A 6848-nucleotide genomic window follows, 5' to 3' on the forward strand; every position below is an offset into this window, starting at 1 on the left:
TCAGTTTACAAAGATCAGCCTGTGCGTTCCTTGCAGCTTGTGTAAACTGCAAAAATATCCATGGTATCCGAGCAATAGTTTGAATATTTCAATACAAGCTGGAAAAATACCTTAAAATGTTAAAATTAGTTTTATTTTTGGTTAGGTTCTAACTACCCGATGTGGGATTGACTATGTATTTTCAGACCAAAAAATTGCATTTTTTAATATATATTTTATTTTTCAGTTTAGAATCGCTAAAGTTATTATGTAAACTGCAAAAATATTTATGATATCTGAGCAATAATTTTAATCTTTTCATTCAAACTAACAAAATACCTGAAAATTTAAAAATTAGTTTTATTTTTTGTTAGGTTATGGATACCAGATACGAGTTTTACTACTTAAGAACAACAAAGATGTAAATTTTCTCAGTCTTGATTAGAATTGTACTAAAGATATAAGATGAGTCGATTTTTTTCAGTAATCACAGAAAATGAGTATGATAATGGATTCCGTGAAGATGATATACCATTTAAATCCCCACCAGTAACCACAAATTTTGTCAGTGATGAAGAAGAAGATTAGAAACGTGTTGTCAAAAGTGCAAAAGAAAAGCGCTATGAAGAAATGCAAGACACAATACGTCAAATGAGAAATCACAAAAAAATCAAGGATGTTACAAACGTGCTTAAAAGTTTTGAGGAATTAATGCCTGCTTACAATAAAGCATTGCCAGTTATTCAGAAAGAGGACCATGGCGTCATTCCTCTATTTTTCCTTCGGGCGCTAGCTGAACTAGAAGATTTTGTGAACGATCTCTGGGATCTGGGAAATGAATACAGGAAGAATAGCATGTCCAAAAATAATGCCAAGAGTTTGGCTACGTTAAGGCAAAAAACTGAAGAAGGCACTGAAAGAATTTCAGGGTGATCTACTAAAATTCAGCGACGCGGTAGATCTTGAAGACGAAGAGCCAGACCAGGCTAAAGGTGAAACTGAGTCTGAATCCGAAGAGGAAGAAATAGAAGTAGCTGCAGTAAAGGAGCCCAAAGCCAAAGTCAAACCTGCTAAATTGGAAGATGAAGATTCTGAAAGTGATTATTGGCCCTCAGAGTCAGACTTGGAAGATGCTGTGAGCAGTGAGAAAGACGAAACTAATTATATAATTATAAGAGAGACATTTTTAAAGAAAACTACGCAAGAGGAAGAAGAAAGAAAAAAGCGTGAGAAAAAGTAAAAGAAAGACAAAGAAAAGCAGAAACAGAAACTGACGCAACAAGAGGACGCACATGAAGAGCTTGAAGGGCAAGGTGACTGGGACGTTGTGCGAGGTGGTGTCCCGATGCCGACTAAGCCAAAAATGTTCGATAAAAACACAGAGATTACAGTTGAAAGTGTCTTGAAGAAGCTGAATGAAATCGTTTCTGCAAGAGGCAAAAAGGGAACAAACAAAGCGGAAATGGTAGACATGCTTCAAGAGCTATTGGAAATCACTGAAGCTAATAATCTGGGTCCAGGTGTTTCAGTGAAAGTTCGTCTTTCTTTAGTTGCTGCTATTTTTGACTATAGTACCAAAGTATCGGATGCAATGAAGGTTGAACATTGGGACAAGCTACTAGTCACAGTAGATCAACTGATCAAAATTCTGGATAAGCATGACGACATTACTTTGACTGAGCAAATCACAGAAGAGAATGAACAATTTGGTAGTTCACCCTGCAGAATTAGGGGCTGTATTCTAACTGTTTTTGAGAGACTAGATTCTGAATTCATTAAGATATTGAAGGACCGTGATTGTCAAAGTAACGAGTATGTGATATGCCTTAGTGACGTAAATCCAGTTATTAAATTGATGTACGACGTCACGTTTTATGTTTAAAAGAAACCTGAAAACTCAGACGATCTTTTTCGGGCTTAAATACTCAAAATGGATCATATCTCCTATAAAATCGATATGAAGGCTCTTGATGAAACTACGAAGGAGCCGACGAGTTTAAATACAATGGACCGAGTTTGCAAGTTTATTTGTTGAAAAGATAATACAGACCGCTTGCGTCAGCGAGCAGTTCTTTATCAAATTTATCATTTAAGCCTTCATAATCGGTGGTTTGCCGCTAGGAATTTAATGCTGATGTCCCATCTTCAGGAAACTATTCAGCATTCAGATCCACCCACTCAGATCTTGTACAATCGCACAATGGTACAGTTAGGTATGTGTGCTTTCCGCTATGGAAGCATTAAAGATGCTCACAATGCTTTACTGGATATTCAGTCTGGCGGGCGTGATAAGATGAATACCAAGGTGTGGTCTTTATTCAAGCAAGGAGATGTTCGTCCAACATTGATTCGCAAAATCCAAGAAGAAACAATGCGAACCTACTTGTTTACATTTTCCAAAGTATATGATTCCTTTTCTGTTTGAAGACTTTCTCAGATGTTCCAACTTGAGCTTAGGGATGTTCATTCTATTGTTTCTAAGATGATTATCCGTGAAGAATTGATGGCATCTTTAGATGAGCCAACTCAAAGTGTAGTTATGCATCGAACTGAGCCCAGTCGTCTACAATCATATTCACTTCAGTTAGCTGATCGACTTCTGTCATTGGTTGAAAACAACGAAAGAATACCTGAAATAAAGCAGGGCGGTCGAGTGCCAATGCAACAGGGATATAGGGATAGGCCATATCAAAGGCCAGAAGATGGCAAAGGTGGAGCTTGGCCTGGAAGAGGTGATCGGGAAAGAACTAGAAGGGGTGTCTATGCAGAGTGAAAAAAGAAAACAGCTGATTCTGTCTGATTTACCAATTTTGGAAGTTGTTATTAAAATCCACTGTCGCTGGTCTTTAAAAAAAAAAAAAAAAAAAAAAAAAAAAAAAAAAAAAAAATGTGCACCAGCAGTAGAATACCATATATTTAAAATATAAGATTCTTTCCTTCTAAAGATGATTCAGGCAGAAATTAAACATTCCCTAATTGAGTTCAAATACCGCTTCCAAGAGTCTAAATTCATAATCAGCAAAAGGAGAAATTGCATTTCTAGCTTCAGTCAGACATTATAATAAAGAACGAATATAAAATTGTAAAGATACAAAGGGATTAAATTTTCTCGTATTATATCATAATATATAACGTAAAAAATGATCCGGGTTGCAGCGGTAGCTAGCAACCTAGTAAGAGACGATCGAGTCCATTGTTAAGAAATATTAAAAACCCATTGCTCCTAAAAAAGGAGTCAGGTCAAAACAAAAAGTACACCATTAGAACCACCTTGTCCGAAACCCCTGTATAGGAAACATTCCGTCATTTGGCTTGAACAGCAAGGGAAATATATTGGCTTGAAAATCAAGAAAATTGAGTTTAACCACGTTACTCTCTACAAACGGCATATTTTTTTTCTTTTTTCTTTCTTTTCCACAGATAGCTTGGCATCCGGGTTGCAGCGGTAGCTAGCAACCTAGTAAGAGACGATCACGTCCAATGTTAAGAAATATAAAAACCCATAGTTCCTAAAAAAGGAGTCAGATCAAAACAAAAAGTACACCATTAGAACCGCCTTGTCCGAAACCCCTGTATAGGAAATATAATAAAGAACGACCTCTTGCCTATACTAAATTTTATAGGCCACTTAACTATAGTATAGGTTAGTAAAGTTTAAATAAAGGACCGATATAGTTCATCATAAATGGCGCGCGTGAATAAGTAATCCAAACAGTGTCGCAAGTAATCCAGGTTACAGCGGTAGCTGGCAACCTAGTAAGAGATGATCACGTTCAATTTTAAGAAATATAAAAACCTATAGCTCCTAAAAAAGAGTTTACAGTAATCCGGTTTGCAGCGGTAGCTAGCAACCTAGTAAGAGACGATCACGTCCAATGTCAAGAAATATAAAAACCCATAGTTCCTAACAAAGGAGTCAGATCAAAACAAAAAGTATACCATTAGAACCGCCTTGTCCGAAACCCCTGTATAGTAAACTTTTTGTCCCTTGGCTTGAACAGCAAGGGAAATATATTGGCTTGAAAATCAAGAAAAGTGGCAGCTACTACAACATTCTGCCTAAACGGGAGATTTTTTTTTCTTTTGTATCTCGAGATAGCTTGGCATTGGAACATCGTATAATAAAGAACGACCTCTTACCTATGCTAAATTTTATAAGCCACTTAATTATAGTATATGTTAGTAATTCAACAGATAGCATGGCACTGGAACATTGTAGAGAGTTGTTCAATGGATCATTTTGAAGGAAATTAATGGGGTTAAAAACCTTTTGTAATCCGGGTTGCAGCGGTAGCTAGCAACCTAGTAAGAGACGATCACGTCCAATGTTAAGAAATATAAAAACCCCTAACTCCTGAGAAAAGAGTCAGATCAAAACAAAAATTACACCATTAGAACCACCTTGTCCAAAACCCCTATTAAGGAAACTTAACACTTTTTGGCTTGAATAACAAAGAAAATATATTTGCTTGAAAATCAAGAAAATTGACTTTAACCACGTTATTCTCCACAAACGGGTTATTTTTTTTCATTCCGCTTGATTTTCCTCCTCAACTAGCTGGGCACTGGAAAATCATAGAGAGCTGTATAATAGCTCATTTTAAAGGAAATTGCAACAGCTAGTCACTTTTGTAATTAAAAATAAAATACTTTTTAAAGTAGAATCAATTTTGTCGAAAAATTGCATTTTTGATGTATTTTCATACTGCAGTCTTTTCAAAGTTATTTGAATTTTGAAGCAATCAAATATCCGGGTTGCAGCGGTAGCTAGCAACCTAGTAAGAGACGATCACCTCCAATATAAAGAAATATAAAACCACCCAACTCCTAAAAAAAGAGTCAGATCAAAACAAAATAGTTTGTTCCTTAACGCAAACAATAATAATTACTACGGGCTTGACTTTGTTCTTTACTATAACGTGAATCACATGGTACCTATCTATTAGTGTCTCGGTTAATCGAAGAAGAAGAAACAGAAGAAGAAGAGATATGTGATAATAATTTTAAACTAACTATTGCATTGCATTTTTTAAGAAACCTGGATTACAAACAGGTAAAGCTTTTACGTCACTTTTATGAATTTCTTTCCAAAATTTAAGAATTTGACAGTTTTTTTTTCAAACTCATTTCCTATCTATATATCTGTTTTGGCAAGAAAATCCCAGGAAACAAAATTTTCAAAAAAATTAGTAGCTGTTACTGAGATAAAAGTTATACACATTAATTGCTACCATAGAGAGATCGTATAATAATAATAATAATAATAATCTAATAAATTTTTCAGAAAAATTAATTTGGTTAATGATATACCTTTTAAAATACCAATTTGAATATTTCGGTGTAGTCACTCTATGAGAGAGACTGTCAGACTGAAGAATGTAGGTCCCAGTTTCGAACCCCCAAGGTACGATCCCTGGTTAGTTATCGCAACTTTTTTCGTAATTATCCTTTTTTTTGTTTTGTATCCCCAACCTTATAGCCTTTGCCTAGAGTGATATAACGTGATATAACGAGATTCATTAACGAGAGTATAGACTGTCGTCTCATCTCATCGTCTCATCTGTAAGTTTCATCGGTATCATGGGTCTATAGATGGCTGAAATCCGGGTTGCAGCGGTAGCTAGCAACCTAGTAAGAGACGATCACCTCCAATGTTAAGAAATATAAAAACCCGTAGCTCCTAAAAAAAGAGTCAGATCAAAACAAAAAGTACACCATTAGAACCGCCTTGTCCAAACTCTCCATAAAGGAAACTTACCGCCCTTTGGCTTGAATAACAAAGAAAATATATTGGCTTGAAAATCAAGAAAATAGACTTTTACCACGTTATTCTCCCCAAACGGGATATTTTTTTGTTTCTTTTCCACAGATAGCTTGGCACTGGAACATCGTAGAGAGTTGTTCAATGGCTCATTTTAAAGGAAATCTCTAGATCTAGCGCTATGTGTACTTAATTTTTTTTTAAATCAATTTTTTTTTACGAAAAACTTAATTTTTTATATACAATATTAATCAATGACGTCATAGTCTTTGGATGTAAAGTTAGTACTTAAAGTCTGGATCATCGAATTAAAGCTGAAACTAAGTAAAGAACAATTATGCCTACATAAATTCACAGTGATGTATAAAATTTCCCATTACATCTGTAAACTGTTCCACAGTTGCCGGTTCATACCTTGGAAGCTTTTCACTAAACATGCAACATTTCTTTTGGATATTACTATGAAGTTTTGCGAAATCCGGGTTGCAGCGGTAGCTAGCAACCTAGTAAGAGACGATCACGTCCAATGTTAAGAAATATAAAAACCCATAGTTCCTAACAGAGGAGTCAGATCAAAATAAAAAGTACACCATTAGAACCACCTTGTCCAAAACCCCTGTATAAGAAACTTTCTGTCCCTTGGCTTGAACAGCAAGGGAAATATATTGGCATGAAAATCAAGAAAATTGACTTTAACCACGTTATTCTCCCCAAACGGGATATTTTTTTCTTTTTTCTTTTTTTTCTTTTTCTTTTCCACAGATACCTTGGCACTGGAACATCGTAGAGGGTTGTTCAATAGCTCATTTTAAAGGAAATTAATTGGGTTAAAAATCTATAGTAACTAAAATAAATTATTTCAAAAAGAGAATAAATTTTTCCACCAAAAACTGCATTTTTGATGTCTTTTCACACTGCAGTCTTTCAAACATAAATGTATACCAGCGGTAAGATTTGAACCCACTCCTCCGAAGAGACTGGTGGCTAACACCAGTGTCTTGGACCACTCGGCCAGGCTGCCTCTCATAAATAAATATATATTTGAATTTGGGTTGCAGCAGTAGCTAGCAACCTAGTAAGAGACGATCAGTCCCATTCTAAGAAATAT

General features: G+C 35.5%; 1 pseudogene; it reads left to right on the plus strand.

The window, feature by feature from the left end:
• The first annotated feature begins 444 nt into the window (after positions 1-444).
• On the plus strand, positions 445-2821 carry LOC148940174 (eukaryotic translation initiation factor 3 subunit C pseudogene; annotated as a pseudogene).
• The last annotated feature ends 4027 nt before the right edge of the window (positions 2822-6848 follow it).

This window comes from Artemia sp. Qi Xiang Cuo, chromosome 20 (genome assembly GCF_049724085.1).
Source record: "Artemia sp. Qi Xiang Cuo chromosome 20, ASM4972408v1, whole genome shotgun sequence".
NCBI lineage: Eukaryota > Metazoa > Arthropoda > Branchiopoda > Anostraca > Artemiidae > Artemia > Artemia sp. Qi Xiang Cuo.